The sequence below is a fragment of the Sceloporus occidentalis genome, unplaced genomic scaffold (assembly GCF_023333645.1).
Source record: "Sceloporus occidentalis isolate IW3139 unplaced genomic scaffold, rSceOcc1.0.p SCAF_3, whole genome shotgun sequence".
Lineage (NCBI taxonomy): Eukaryota > Metazoa > Chordata > Lepidosauria > Squamata > Phrynosomatidae > Sceloporus > Sceloporus occidentalis.
The window spans coordinates 186,653,614-186,670,990 of record NW_028316983.1 but is presented as its reverse complement, the minus strand read 5'-3'; positions in this window follow the sequence as shown (position 1 = coordinate 186,670,990).

Sequence of the window (17,377 nt, the reverse complement as noted above, 5' to 3'; positions counted from 1 at the left end):
TCCCATTCGTGACGGTCTCTTCACAGCAGACAGAATCAAACCTCAGTACTTGCTAGCTCTTTATTTCATTTGTTCTGTTCAATATTAACATGCTTTTTTGTACATGGGAGCACATAGCCTCACCCCCTCTATCACTGCTGTCCTCATGTGCAAAGCACCACCCTTGAAGAAAATGTCTTTCCCCACAACCCAAATCTCTGATGTTTTGTTGGGGGAAAAGGTGAGTTAGAAATAAAAAATACATAGGTTTTTTGTAGGTTTTTTTGGGCTATGTGGCCATGTTCTAGAAGAGTTTCTTCCTGGCCACATAGCCCCAAAATCCCACAAAAAACTATGGATGCCGGCCATGAAAGCCTTCAACTTCAAAAAATAAATAATTCCCACTGACAGAGTTGGGTGCAGAAACCAGCTGATAGGGCCCATTTCACCTGCTAGGACTCCTGTCACACCTCAGTTGCTGCCATTCCCTTTGATGGGAAAGAATCTCTGATTTCTGCTTTATCTCTTGTTTTCTAGCATTCATAGCTTTGTCATGAAAGAACTAGTATGCCAAATATCACCATCATAAAAATCATCAAAAGAATAAGTTCATTTAATAAGAACCCACGTGTGCCAAATCAGAATGAACGTTCATAGTAAGGATCAGTGTTCCAATATACTTCCTTTGCTCTGTCCCATGCAAAAACCAAAACAGGACGTTCTGAAGTAAGTTGCATTAAAGCTGGGGAAAACGGATGCTGTTGAGACCCCTGTGTAGCACAACACTAGTAAGGGATAAGCATGGTCCTTATGGGCTTGTTTTTGAACTTCAAGGAGAGTCAAGAATTTATCAAAGAGAGGCAAAAATACATCTTTAAACTGCCTTCTGTTGTTTCCCAAACCTGATATTTTCTTCCTTGACTACAACAGGAAAATTGACAAATACCACCTTTTTAAAAATCAAAATTGTCTTAAATTTGCAGGCACGGTTGTCTTTGAGAGGATTAAGACTGCCAGAATTCAAAGAATTAAGGAAGGGGTGGACTTACTCTTGTCATCTTTAAAGTCTGGGAGTTTGCTTGTGTTTGTAATTTCTCTTTTCATACATCCAGCATTTTTGTGGGCAATTTGTTATGCTCTTTATGGGTGGCATGTGACTTTTCTTATATACAAGCATATACACAGAGTGTTATTGCCTGTACCAACACTACTCTATACCCCTTGGAGTGTGATAGTATCTCCTTTGAAGGTTTTAAATTGAGAATGGATGGCCATTTGTTGGGAATACTTTGATTATGTCTTCCTGAATGGCAGGCGGTTAGACAGGATGATCCTTGTGGCCTCTTCCAACTCTGTTTATATGATTGAACACCAACACTATTTTTAAAAAAACACTTAGGCCTGTTACAGACAGCCAAAATAAAGCTGCTTCGAGTCACAGTGGAGGTATGGTGTTTCAATGATGCATGTGTCCTAAGAGTCCAGAGGCCACACCAAAGCCATGCTCCAGTCCTTAGGGCTGGAGTGTGGCTTTGGTGCGAGTTCTGGATTCTTAAGACGCATGCATCATTGAAACACCATACCTCCACTGTGACTCAAAGCAGCTTTATTTTGGCTGTCTGTAACAGGCCATACTGTCTCCCACTTCTATCTATCTGGTCATTTCCATTTATGGAGAACTTAAAAATAAATGGAGAAGGTAACACATGGATTAGAAAAGTCAAACACCAAAGACTTCAAGGCCTTGGCCCTACCTTGCTTCTTGAATCAAAGTTGCCATTGATTCCAACTGAAGTCCAAATATCTCCAAAACAAGAATAGTCACTTCAGACCCATACCTTGTCTGGAATATGCAACTCTTACTTAACACTATTGAGAGAGAGCTACAACCTGCCACCCAAAAATTCCACCTGCCAAAGCCATGTTTAAAGACTGTAGAGTTGTCTCAACATTTTGGAGGAAAATCTTTTTTAAAAATATGTAATACTATCATCCAGCAGATTCACTGTGTGTCAGACTTAGCACTGTTCAATATTCAATTACCACATATCACATTAATAAAAAATTCTGCTATTATCTGCTGGATTAGGCAGTTAATAGCAGGGCACTTGGAAATCAGGAAATACACTGAGCCTCATCACCTCATGGTATGCAAAAATATGAGATTTAGCTCTATCAGAAAAATTAACACAAAGAGTAAAAAAATTGAATTATGTACACATAAGTACAGAAACTTGGCTTGTGTTTATTTTTTGTATTAACAGAGCCACAACAAGCACCAATAATTCATGGCTGTATATGGAATAATGCATTTGATTGAAATAGACATTAACTCTGGATAGCCAATGATATCCATTATGGGACTGTTTTACAATGGTGTTAGTTAATTTGTAAATTTTGACTGCTTCCTCACTGCAGAAATAATCCAGTTTGACACCACTTCAATTGCCATGGCTCAATGCTGTGGAATTCTGGGAACTGTAGTTTTGTGAAACATTTAACCTTTTCTGTCAGAGAGCTCTAGTGCCACAACAAACTACAAATCTTGGAATTCTATAGCATTGAGCTTTGGCAGTTAAAGTGGTGTCAAACTGAGGCCTGGGACAGACCGCTGAGGAACAGCAGCTTGCCAGCGGCCTAGTTTCCTCCGCAGGGATGGCGCAGCCCCCAATTGGTGCACCATTACTGCGGAGGAAAAAGAACCCAGAAAAACCGTCCTCTTTATTCGGCACCGCAAGGACATTACAAGTGCGCCAATGGCGCACTTGCAACATAAGTGCCGCACGGTGCCATGCAGACACCATGCGGCACTTATGTCACAATGGCGGTGCCCATGTACATGGGACGGCGCCATTGTTACACCACTGTGCCATGCTAGGGTTAGTTAGGGACCATGCGGTTGCCATGCAGTCCCTAACCCTAGAATCAGTGCCAGTACGGTGCAAAAGGTCAGTGTGTACCATGCCTGAATTACTTCTGTTTCATGAACTGTATCGCCTTGAGGGTTTTTTTCTGTAAAACATTGTTTTTAAAAACTGGTCACGGTCCTCCCATGGTAGAGGACATTGGTTTTTCATGGTAAAATACAGTTTTAATGCTCTTTAAGTAGAAATGCCAGTATAGTTCCAAACTCTGGAACGACCTGCCGGATGAGATCCGTCAGATAACATCATTAGACAGCTTTAAAAAAGCGGTCAAGACGGATCTCTTCCGGCAGGCCTTTCCAGATTAACCATCCCGGCCCAGGTTCCCTGATTCCCTCATTCCTCCCATGGCCCCATCTTAGTGATAGTTGAGGATCAACAGAGGGATATCAGGGTTTTTAGTTTTTAATTGTTGTTTTTATGCTTTGATATTGTGTTTTAATATGTTATACTGTTTAATATTGTCTTAAGGGGAGGAGGGATAAAGTGTTTTTAATTGTTGTATTTTATATTTTACTGTTGTTAACTGCCCGAATTGGTTTGCCATAGGGCGGTATCCACTGGGGTTTGGTTCCAGGACCATTATGTACAATAGGATAGTAAAATTGTGTCCCTTAAAAATGGCAAAATCAAGATTTGCTTTTGGAATACATGCACACACACAATATTTTCAAGCCATCCATCAAGTGGACAGTTGAATCCATAGATAAAAAAAACTGTATTCCCCTCAATAAAGAAGCAACAGCTCAATTGGCCTAATATATTGTTATTTACTCATTTCTCTATGGAAGTGATGGTCAACTAAACCTTCCGTTGAAGCACGGTTACCACCAGTGCTCCAAATATACCAGGTACAGGTAGTGGGTAACGAACTCATTGTCAAATAAGTCAAACAGCTGCAGATTTTGCTACACTGCTATTATATATTCATGAAAGAGATTACAGACTTGATTGTAGATTTTTGGTTTTCACATACCAAGACCATTATCCTAAATTACAGAGCTGGGTTTTTTTAAGTATGGGAAACATTAGCTTTCAGAACAACAACCAGTGATTGTGAGCCCGGCGCTAATTTCTCATTCTAAAGGATGCTGAACTGAGATGAACTAACTACACAGAGTTACAGATCTTAAACATTCACATATGTGAAATTCATGGGACACTTCTTGATCTAACAAAGCCAGGACAGACAGTCTGGGAACAGTCAAAAGAGATTCTGTCTTCCTTGATCATATATAGAACTGGATTTGAGGACATCATGGGGCTGAGTAATTTGGCACTGTCTGTAAACTTGGCCACCTCACTAGTAAACTCTAATTAAAGTTCTTTTATGAAAACATTAAATGCAGCCCAATACCATTCTGTATAGATTATTATGTTACATGTTTATTATGCTGTGTTACATGGGAAATACTCTTTGGTCCAAAACACACTGCAGAAATAATCCAGTTTGAGACCACATTAACTGCCTGGGCTCAGTGCTTGGGAATTCTGGGAACTTAAGTCTTTGAAACAAATTTTTACATTTCTAAGGCTATAAATGAATATAATTTAACTGGGACTATGTTCCACTAAACTCAAGTAGGGTTACTTCCTGCAGACTTAAGTAGGGTTTCTCTGTACATTATATAGGAAAAGGGAAGATATATAACAATTTCTAAGGAGACAATTGTATTAGCCTTTTGCAGCAAACATAATGAAGGGTCAAGCAGTAGCAACCTATAAGCTAACTGACTTATTATACAAGAAGGAGGGTAGAAGGCAGTACTTTTGTTTTTACCTTTCTGTGTGCCTGATTAATCTTTTCACATAACTTCAGAACGTATCTTGGCAAAGAAGAGGGACTGCTGTTTTCCTTTGGATATAAAACAAAATATCCAGACTGAAGAGATTTTACTGGAAACCTGCTTATAATGTAGTCATATGTATAGATTAACCCAATTTAAGAAGCTTACACTGTATAGAGCTACACTGTTGTTACTGGTTGTGAAATACTTTATTTCGTTTTGTGGTCAGACTTGCTTGTTTAAATGTGGGTTTAGTAAGCTAATTGACAAAAGGAAAGAGAGAAGCAAAAGACTTCAATCTGAGTAATGAAGTCCATATGATTGCTATCCAAAGATTGTTTGCCATTTATGGCAGCAATATATACTCCAGGCTTGTACTCAAGAACATAATAAAAGCAATTCATTTATCATTCCTAGCCCTATTGAATAGAGTTTCAGGGTTGTCGCTGTTTTTTTTACAGTGCAAATAGAAATTTGCAAGCTATGCAAGACTTAAATTGAGCCAAGACTGACTCAGATCTTGAGAATTTTACTTTTGAACTACAGCTTCCAAAATCCCATGATAATTAGTAGACAAGTTGGTTGAGGAATTCTGGGAGTTGAAATCAAAAAGTATAAGTTACTTTCTCAGGCTATGATTCACTCCCAAAACACATTAATATATACATATTAATGCATTTTTAGAGGTATCCTCTGCTACAAAAGCAAGTGACCTTACATGCTGTCAAACCACTGACTTTTCTTGAGGTAACTTATGCATCATTTAAGACTCTCTGATGATGAGTTGTGGAATTCATGAGATCATGTGCTAAGTGCCACAAAAGGCAACAACCTCTACCTAGGAAAGGGAGGATTAGGAAATGCTGATCTTCTTGGCAATCTATGGCAGCAAAGAAGGATCAAAAACAGTAGGAAGATTCAGCCTACATATAAGAAATGAAGCAGGAGCCCATCTGATAGAATTTTATGAGGCCAACAACCTATTCATTGCAGACACCTTTTCAATACAGCCATCGCCATGTTTGGGTGTGAGAACTGGACAGTGAAGAAAGTAGATAAGAAGAGAATCAACTCATTTGAGATGTGGTGCTGGAGAAGAGTGCTGAGGATACCTCAGACAGTCAAAAAGATGAACAGATTGAACCAGAAATCTCCCTGGAAGCCAAAATGATCAAATTGAGGCTGACATACTTTGGCCACATCATGAGAAGGCATAACTCATTGTAAAAGACAATAATGTTAGGAAAAGTAGAGAGTAGTAAAAAGAGAGGAAGACTGAATGCCAGATGAATAGATTCAGTTCGGGAAGTCATGTGCCTGAATCTACAGTACCTAAGCAGAGTAGTGGAGAACAGAGGGGCTTGAAGATGTCTCATTCACAAAGTCACCATGAGTCGGAGTTGATTCGAGAGCAGTTAGCAACAACGAGACCTCCATGAGAGACAGCATGGTGTCGTTGTTTGAGAACGGGACTACAACTTTGGAGACCATGGTTCAAACCCCTGCTTGACCATGAAACCCACTCGGGACCTTGGGCAAGTCACATTCTGTCAGCCTCAAAGGAAGGCAAAGGCAACCCCCCTCTGATCAAATCTTGCCAAGAAAACCACAATAGGGTTGCATAAAGTTTGCCTATAAATTGGGAACAACTTGAAGACACAACAACAACAACAACAACAAAACTCCATAATTTAAACCACTATTAAAGAGATATTAGCAAGTCAGTGCAGCATAGTGGTTTTAGTCTTGGGCTGTTATTTATTTATTTACTTATTTATTGACGTATTTATACCCTGCCCTTCAGGCCTAAAGGCTTTCAGAGCAGCTTACAATTATTATTTTAATTAGACGGTTGCCTGCCCTCAGGCTTACAATCTAAAAAGACACGACACAAAAGGAGAAGGGAATGGTGGTGGGGAAGAGGAACAGGTCCGGCAGTTCTTCTCTCTCTCTGAGGCCTGGACCAAGGCAGATGGACTGAAGGGAGGGCTCTTCTTCTTAGCTCAGGCCAGGCCTGATGGAGCTGGGCCATTCTCTCCCTCCATGGCCAGATGGCACCAGATGAACTGAAGAGAGGGCTCTGCTTCTTAGAAGGCACTTGGAAGGCAGAGGTCCAAGCAGCAGTAGAACCAGCAGCTGCTTCTTCCCCCTGGAAGAACTATAACTCTGGAGACCAGGGTTCCATTCCCAGCTTGGCCTTGAAGCCCACTGAGGGAACTTGACCAAGTAGCATGCTCTCAGCCTCATGGGAAGGCAATGGCAAACTACCTCTGAACAATTTTTGGCAAGAAAACCCCATGTTAGGTTTGCCTTAGGATCACCGTAAGTCAAGAATGTCACAAAGCAACTACAAGATCTGTCATATGCATCTCATCACTCTGGTGTCTGTCTCAAAAGACATATGACTTAACCCCATCAAATCTGGGATTGTGGATGGTTGTCTCACCTCCTAATTTTATAAATGAAAGCCTTGCCAACATACATTAAAAAATGTCTGTGACATTTTTCCAAAGAGCAGTATGTGCCAAAAACAAATCTTTCGATATTAGAGCTCTGCTGTACTTAAAATTTGCAAACTATCCTAGAAGCTTTTAATTTTGCATACTGTAAATCATTAATGCTGTTGTTGATGATGAAGATGCCCTTGATAGTTTAGCAGTCAGCTCCAACAGAAGAGATTTGCACTACATGCAGAAAACATTTAGACAAAGATACTGGGAAAACTCCAAGGAAAAAAAAAGGAGTTCCACATATAAAAGACAGCCAAGAATTCTTCGTCTCTGACCCACCCTTTGCCATTTGAGCACAATGAACAAATTGTGTTGTAAAGTTCTGTTTATTTCATCTTTTCTGCCTCTTCCTTACACTTAAGGCTACTGACTATTATTAAAAGTAATATAATAGGAACACTGTACATGATAGGGTCCCCTTAGGGTCACCATAAGTCATAAATGATTTGAAAGAACACAACAATTCAATAGTATATATAAATACATATATAAAATTTTAAAAAAATTAAAATGAGCCCACCACCGATGTCAACCTTAGCTAGTAAAAGCTAGCTCAACCCTCCCACACCAAGTTATATCTTTTTCTTCCCTGAACAACCACCTCAAAAACAAAATAAATGAATGAATAAATAAAAGCAGGGTATTTGCAGAATGTGAAACCCTGTTAAGTACTATATAATGTTTTAGTCAGGCCCATCAAATACATTATTCTACTCTTAATTCTAGATTTCTTAATGAGTAGGAGTTTTGTGACTGAATGTCGGCTAGTTTCCATCTTGGCCATACAAAAGGATGTGGACTTAACACTGCTTATACAAAACAATAATTAAAAAAACAAACACAAGCATAATAATGAAGCAAAATTTACATTTTCTTCTGCACCATCACATGGATCCTTTACAAACCTAAAGAGAAGCACACATGTGGAAAAATTGTTCTGCTTGGCTTCTTGTATGTCTCTAAAGGGTGGAGAAGAATAACTGAGGCAGCTGCTGGTTGATATAAGCTCACATCTTACAGTTAAATACAGTATCAATCTCCCTCCCTTTTGCTATACAGACAAATTTGCCATCTAAAGTGAGTAAGAATAGAATAGAATAGAAGTTTATTGTTAAAAACTAAAAGCCGCCACAATATAAAATATATCCAAACAGTAAATACAAAAACAATGTTAAAACACCAAAGCATAAAAATCACCAAAAACAACATGGTAAAGTTAGTAAAAGAGATCCATCAACAAAAAACCAATAATACATCATAAATGATAAAATAATAAAACCATAAAACTAGAATGGATCTAGCCGTCATTCCGATCAAGAAAGTTAATTCTAATCTTGCTAGCAGCTAAACCAAATTTTGCTACCATAGAAGTAACAAATGTATTGTTGCCGTCCAAAAGGACACAAGTCTGCTGAAAGCAAGATCTACTGGAAAGGGATTTTAAAATACAATCAAGAAAATTTTCTATATAAAGGCATGACAGTGTTTCCTGTTATTTTTGGTTAGTCACTTTAAATACTTTAGTCATTCCAAGCAGAACGTAGCAATGGCCTCATAAATATGTTAGTTTGACTGTTTATTCTGCTGTATTGGGGATGCCTGGTCATTTATTAGTCTTTAGGGATGTAACTACTTTTATTTCTTTTCAGGGCGTAAGTGCAACAGGAATAGCCTACAATACGTTCCTATGACACTTGGTAGGTTAGTATTTTCACTCACTTTTTCTCATCAAGAAGAGGTTCCAAAGCTGGTAGCTCAAGAGGGTGATTTTAAACGTAATGTTATTGCATATGTAAACCACTACAGTAAGGTGATTAAAATAGTTTTTATTTTGTTTATCATATGCCAAATGAGCATGCCACCCCCAATTTGTACCATCTCCTTCCAGATCTAACAAACTTTCATCAGATAAAGTAACCCATTCTTTTATCCATACTAAACCGCAGGTTTGGTTTTCTTCCCCTCCAAATAAATTGTGCCATTCTTTAAATATTTAAGTGTGGTTATTATAGGGATCATTTGGAATAAAAACAATATCCTCGGCAAAACATTCATTTTTATTACTGACACTCTTCCCATTATAGATAAATTTAGTCTGTTCCAATTCATTAAATCTTTCCTTATCTTTGCCCATAAGGGCTTATAATTATTTTCAAATAGTTCTGCCGATTTTTTTGTAATTTGAACTCCCAAGTATTTAGTTTTCTTCACAATTCTCATTCCCACTTTTTCTTCTAACTCTTTCTCTTCACTCTTTCGTATTTTTTTTGTTATAATAACAGATTTGTCTTTATTAATTTTACATCCTGATATCGCTCCAAAAATATCTATCACTTTTAAAACTTCTTCAACATTTTCTTGGGGGTCTTCTATTATTAAAACAGCATCATCGGCAAATGCTCTAATTTTGTAATCGTGTTTTTTAATCCTCGCCCCTCTTAAATTATCATTTGTCTTTACTTCCTTTATTAAGGGTTCCATAATCAACAGGAATAGCAAGGGTGAAAGTGGGCAACCCTGCCTAGTTCCTCTTTGAATTTTGATAAATTTTGTTCTTTCCCCATTAATCCTGATTTGAGCTTTCTGATTATTGTAAATTTTCCTGATCCAATTTATAAAATTTTCCCCAGCTTTTATTTCCCCAAATAGTTCCACTAATGTCACCGAATTGAAGGCCTTTTCTAGATCTATAAAAAGCATTCCTAATTTTTTGTTATTATGGTGTTCATAATATTCCAGAATATCAAGTACAATTCTTATATTTTCCCTCATATAACGATTAGGCAAAAAGCCTCTTTGATCTTTGTCTATTGTCTCTTTTAGAATATTTTTTAATCTCTTGGATAGGATAGTTGTAAAAATCTTATAATCATTGTTGAGGAGTGACATCAGCCTATAATTTGATGGGTCCTGTATATCTTTCCCTTCTTTCTGGATTAAAATAATTTCGGCTTCCTTCCACGAATCTGGTAGATTTCCTTTTAATGCCTCATTCATCACCTGTTGTAAGGGGTCTATCAATTCCTCCGCAAATGTCTTATAAAACAACGCATTTAAACCATCATTCTCCGGGGCTTTCCTCATCTTAATGTGATGTATTGCTTCCCTTATCTCCTTCTTGGTTATCAATTGGTTCAAGTTTTCTTGTTGCGCTTGGGAGAGAGTTTCTATATCATTATTGGACACGTATTTGGTAATTTTTGTTTTTTCTATTTCTTGTTTCTTATATAGTTTTTCATAGAATTCCACAAAAACTTCCTCTATTTCTTTTTGTTGTGTAACCACCTGTTCCCCTTTTTAAATTTTATTTATTATTTTTTTCTCTTTTTCCTTTCTTAATTTATGGGCTAACCATTTTCCTGATTTATTTGCCTGCTCAAAATTCTTCTGTTTTGTTGCTTTCAATTTCTTTTCTAGTTCAGTAGTAGCTTCTATTTATAATTGCTTTTGTAGCATTTTAATTTCTTTCTGCACTTTTTTGCTTTGGGGATGTTTCTTTAACTCTTCCTCTTTATCTCTCAATGTAGTACTTAGAAGAGTCAATCTTTTTTTTTGTCTCTGATATATTATATTTTGTTGTGTAAAAAAACCTCTTAACACTGCCTTCCCTACATCCCACACCACTGATAATTTGGTTTCTTTGTTCGCATTCTCTTTAAAGAAGAATTTAATAATTTCCTTCCCTTTATTTATTACATCTTTATTTGTAAGAAGGTCATCATTTAATTTCCATTTAAGTTTTTTAGCTGGTTCCCTCAAATTTAATAATAAGAGATTGTGATCGGAGATTTCTCTATTTAATACTTCCATTCCTCTGATTTATTTAATCAACCATTTTGATGTCAAAAAGAAATCAATCCTTGATAGAGATTCATGTCTCTCAGAAAAAAATGTATAAACTTTCTCCTCGTTATAAAGTTGTCTCCAGACTTCCGTCAATGAAAAATTGTCTAGTAATTGAAAGAAACTCCTGGGCAGTTTATCTTGATTTTCTCCAATTTTTTTTATTTTGTGAGGTTTTATCTAGCTTGGGTTCTATAACACCGTTGAAGTCTTCTGCTATTATCCTGTGTTCATATTCAAATTCTTAGATTTTCCTCTACACTTTATTATAAAAGGTGCTCTTATTTTCTTGTGGGCCATAAACGTTTACAATTATAATCTTTTTCCCACTCCAATCTACCTCTATGCCTAAATAATGCCCATTTTCATCTTTAAAGATCTCTTTAGGTTCTAGAAAATTTCGTACGTAGGTGATCACTCCTTTTTTACTTTTATTTATTGAACTAATAAATTCCTTACCTAATTTACTATTTTTGATTAGTCTAGTATCTTTCAGTTTTATGTGTGATTCCTGCAAACAAACAATGCCCAAATTATTTTTTTCTAATAGCAGGAACACTCTTTTCCTTTTCTGTGGTGAGTTTAATCCTTTTACATTCCATGAAAATATCTTCATTCTATTACCTTTGATTGACTCAAATAAGAAAGGTTCAGCAGTACTTCTCTCGATATAATTTTATTGAGACTATGTAGTTTATATTAAGTCGATCCAACTCGATCTCACATTAGTAGAAGAAGAGATAGCCACAAAGTCACACAATTCAATTTAACTAAAAGTAATATTAATTCTTAATAGTTCTTCTCAGACTTTTCTTTTTCTTGTATCTGTTCCCCCCTCTTGATCTGTCCTCCTCCCTCACCTCTCCACTCCCTCCACCTGCTTCATCCTTATTCGTCTTCTCCAGGTTATTATTCAATTCGATTAAAAAATGTCTTGACTTTTCGATCGAATTCAGTCTTTCTTTTCTTTTCTTCCAATTTATTGACACGCCTTCAATTTCTTCCTATCTATAAGTGATTCCCCAAGATTTCAACTGTTCTATCAGGAAACTGTACTCCTTCCTTTTCTTCAAAATGCCCCCAGGAATCTCTGTCATGACTCTGATCTCTTTGCCCTCAGTTAGAAGTTTTGATTTATAACTTTGTTGAAGAATTAACTCTTTGATTTGTTTTCGGACAAAATAAATTACCACATCTCTTGAGAGATTCTTGGTTTTTGCTATGTGGGACTCTACCCTGTGAATTTGATTTATTTCCCAATGGAAAAGAGTTTCTGATTCATTAATAAATTTAGCCAAAATTTCACCTTTTCATTCAGGGAGACCACGTAGTCTCAAGGAATTTTCTCTTTGTTTCATCTGTAGTCTTAAGATTGCCTCACGATCCTCCTGTTGGTCCTTACTCAGAGTTTCCACCTTCTGTTCTATTTTCTTCACATCTTCTTCCAATTTCTCAACTTTCCCATTAATTAGATTTATATCACCATCAATTTTATCCAATCTAGATGATACCCCTCTCAGTTCCTTCTTGAATTCTAATTTTATTTCTTCTCTAGATCTCTGGATTTCAGCGTTTGTTTCTTGTAGCATTCTTCTAATTTCTTCCATCATTGTTTCATTTGGTTCAGCTGTTTTAGCCACTGATTCGCTTGAAGGTCTTTGCTGAGTAGTATTTGGTAACTGAAATGTAACTTTCTTTGCTGACATCTTGAGAAACAGAATTTAAACGAAGATAGAAAAATGCTAAATATAAAGGATAAAAGGCAAAGGGGGAAAGGGCCAAAAGGAGGTATAAGGAAGCAAAAATGGGAGCTACTGAAAATCCAGATTCTGATTAAGACTCCAGTCTTAAACATCAATTTCAACCTTGAAATTACAAATTTCAAAAATTCGGTTTCAAATTTCAAATTCTAAATTTCGAATTTCAGGTTGCCGGCCACCAATCTAATTTCAATTGCTAATTTCCAAGCTTAAAGGATTTAAGGGAAATATAAGATGCTCTATTTGGCAGTTGATTCTGATTTTCGTTTTAAATTTTTATTGTTGTTATGTTAGCTTTATTGTATCTAAATTGTTCCTTAATATACCTTTGCCTAAATTTTACTTTGTTCACACACAAGCAAGTTAATTAGTTTGACACCTCAAGTTACAAGTCGTAACTTTGAGAAATGATCTTGACACAAAAGTGCTGTACCAATGGAGGAAGGTAATCAAGTTCTTTGATGCAGAATGGGGTAAAACAGCAGTTATTAAATTTTATTCTGTATAAACTCCAAGTCCTTCTACTTTAAGGTGGATCTGAAAGATAATATAGATAAATAATAGATAATCATCAAGTTAGATTTGGATAAAGAAATTAAATCTTCGTATTTCAAAGATAAGATAGCCACATATTGACAAATTAGAGACAAAGCTGGTAGGTAGGAAGGAAGATATGGAAGAGTGAATGTCTGAAATAAGAAGACTTGGAAAGGAATAAGTAGATTTATAATGATGGTAGGTTATAAGCGAGTAGTGTTGAGTGGTAGTATGTAAGCTTTATGGATATATAGATTTGCTTTTTCTCTCTTTTCGTAATGTCTTTATGGTTTTAATTTGATTGTATTTGATGAATGTATGTTTTTTTGTCTTTTTTCAATAAAGTTTAAATTGTTTAAAAAATAGAATACTAGGATGGTCTTCCACAGGGTCATCCAGTCCAACCCTCTGCCATGCAGGAACTCTCAATCAAAGCATCCCTGACAGATGGCCGTCCGGCTTCTGTTTAAAGACCTCTAAAGAAGGAGAGTCCACCACTCTCTGAGAAAGCATTTTTCACTGTTAAACAGCCATTACTGTCAGGACGTTCCTCCTAATGTTGAGCTGGTATCTCTTTTCCTGTAGCTTGCATCCACTGTTCCGGGTCCTGTTCTCTGGAGCAGCAGAAAACAAGCTTGCTCCCTCCTTAATATGACATCCCTTCAAATATTTAAACAAGGTTATCATATCACTTCTTAACCTTCTCCAGGCTAAACATACCCAGCTCCCTGAGTCTCTCCTCATAGGGCATGGTTTCCAGATCCATCACTATTTTAGTTGCCCTCCTCTGGACACGCTCCAGTTTCTCAACAACCTTTCTGAATTGTGGTGTCCAGAATTGGACACAGCATTCCAGGTGAGACCTGACCGAAGCAGAATATAGTGGTCCCATTAGATTCCTTGATCATTCTAGACACTATACTTCTATTGATGCAGCCTAAGATCTCATTGGCCTCATCACACTATTGACTCCTGTTCAGCTTGTGGTCTACTTGGAATCCTAGATCCCTTTCACATGTACTCTTGTTAAGCCAGGTGTCCCCATCCTATATCTATGCATTTCATTTTTTTCTGTCCAAGTACAGTACCTTAAATTTCTCGATACTGAAATTAATGTTGTTAGCTTTGGGTTAGCTTTCTAATCTATTAAAGTCATTTTGAATTATGACTTTGGTCATTGTAGATGGAACAAGGGAATACCTATCTACACAAAACGTTACATAGGCAAGCATAAGGTGGAATTACATTTGCATATTTCATCAACAGGATGCTAGCCATTGTAAGTGAGACAAAGCTGAGCTAGATGGACCAATAGTTTGATTCTGTATGTCATCTGGATCTTTCCCACCTGATCATCTCCCCCGAACCCAATTGAGGAAGAATTTGTGCAACTGGTCTCTCCCACTTAGTTTCAGGTTCTTAAATGTAACAGAAACCCAGTGGATTAAGTCCATGGCTAAGTAGCTCCCATGCTGTAGCTGAAGTGTGGATACACAAGAACACAAAGCAGGCAACATTCGGAGCTTGTAAAATGTGCTTCTCTCCTGCCAGGACTAGAGTGAGATAGAAAAGGAAATGTTGAAGCAGAGGTTCCCTGCACATCAGTTGGCTTCAACGCCTGTGACATTTGAACACATTACAAACCACTTCAAGAGCTTTGTGGAAACCTTTCAGTCCATCTTCCAGAAACCACTCAAAGCTTGGCTCAAAGGTAAGCATGGGAGCACCAGGCTGTTCACCAGTGATGTGATTGTAAAACGACGATGACAACAACAACAAAACCCAATGCTTTATTTTCCTGGGGAAATTTTTCCATCCTTTCCCAAACCTCTGATGGTGTGACATCTGTCTGTCCCTCTCCCTCTCTGCACAGGCTGTCATACTGCAGTCAAGTTATATATTTTTTCCTTCATTGTGGTGTTTGTGCTGTGAGATGCATATATACATCAATCTGCCTATAGATCTTTCATGCCCATTACATGCTGATAAATTGGGTGGGTAAGGGGCTTTCACGGGGTTTTCTTGGCAAGATTTATTCAGAGGAGGATTGTCTTTGCCTTCGTCTGAGGCTGAGAGAGTGTGGTTTGCCCAAGGTCACCCAGTGGGTTTCCATGGGTGAGCGGGGATTCAAACCCAGGTCTGCTATAGATCTAGTCCAATACTGAAACCACAACACCATGCTGGCTCACATGTATCATATTATACCTCCTTAGTTCTGTTGTGATGTAGAGCAGTGTTTCTCATCTTATATGAAGTGCGAGACCCAGCAGTTTTTTTTCTCCCATTGTGTCAAGGACCAGAATCAAAACTGTGCGTATTTACTACAGTTGCTTCTTTATCTCCTGGAAATTCACCAGGGACTGGTAGCCAATGACTAAGGAATTGACACTGATGCCTAAACCACCGCTTTAGGCTCATTCACACTTATGTTTTTGTATTGAGGAGATCAGAATATGTGGCAATGCAGTACTGAATCAAAGTTCCCACTACATTTACTGTGATTGAATCTCTCCGTGGCATTTTCACCATATTGTTTCACACTGCCATCATATCAATTTAAAATGGAGCCTCCATTTAAAACACATTCAGTCGTTCTTGGGTTATTGTTTTTAATGTCAATCAAATGATGGACATCTTCATTATTCCATTTCCGCTTTCACTGTTGGTGATGTGACTCTGCTTCCGTTATCTTGGGTAGTTCGAATTCGAACACAAAAAGTGTACAAATGTATCAGTAAGCCTTTCGATGCTAAGCCGAGGGAAATGGAGGCAGTGGTGGAAATGCTGACTGAATTTTTGGAGCCAGTGACTTCACTGGCAAGACCAGGTGGGATGTGTATGTTCTGCCCCTCTGCCTGTAATCCCTCCCTTCCTGTTTTGGAAGAATTGGTTCAGAGTGCCCCGAATCAAATCAAAAGCACATTCTCATTTGCAGTGATCTGCATCTTTTCAAAACATGCATAAAAAACCCTGGTATTGAATATACTGAGGTAAGTGGGTTTTCAGGCAGCTGCCCTGCAAACTGAACCAAGTGCACATCGTGCAAGTATGAATGCCATGGAAATAACCCGATTTCCACACTGGGTTATTTCATAGTGTGAAGGAGCCCTTTGAGTACCATTAATATAGAGCACTTGTTCTAAAGTTAAACAATGGATACACAAAAGGGGTCTGCTACTTCTTTGGGAGAAGAATACTATGTAGATGGCTGAGCACTTAATGCCATCAATAGGCGAGGCAAACTTCTTTTGTCCTCATTCTCTTGTGTCACCGGCGAAACTCGAATGGTGACTCCCAAAACTAGTTCTGAAAGGTTTGAATTCTACCTTTTTCTAAAGCCATGCCTTGCTAGGCTGCCTGGCTATGTGGTCAGCTCGCTTTTGGGATAATGGCGGCTGTGATGGGGTCAGTCAGGGGTCATGATTTTTGATCGCTTGGCACCCAAAATTTATATAAAACCAAACTCGATAACACGTGGATAAGGAGGGCTGGCTGTATTAGTGCTTTTAGCTTTTTATTTGGTAAGGTCCTGCCTTTTGCTTCAATGCCCTACATTTTACTGAGCCTTGTCCTCCTTGGCAGCGGGGACATCTGGTGACCCTGGACATGTCCTACATTTCAACCTTCTGTCCTGGAGGAATTCCAAAATGTCCTCCATTTTGAGCAGGACTAAGAAGCATGGATTTGAGTATCTATGAGTGTTTTTATTTATTGGGAATGTCCTCCATGTTAAGCAGGACGGAGAAGCATGAGGTTACATTTCTATAAGGTTTTTTAGCTTTTTATTTGGTCATGCCCTACATTTTCCTTGAATGTCCTACATTTTATGATGCATTATCCTCTTTTGCATTTAGGACATCTGGTCACCCTGGACATGTTCTCCATTTCATGTTTCTGTCCAGCTGGAGGAATTCCAAAGTCTTGCATTTTGAGCAGGACAAAGAAACACGAGTTAACATTTTTCTGAGTGTTTTCAGCTTTTTATTTGGTCATGTCCTCCATTTTGAGCAGAGCTAAAAGTTTACATTTCTATGAGG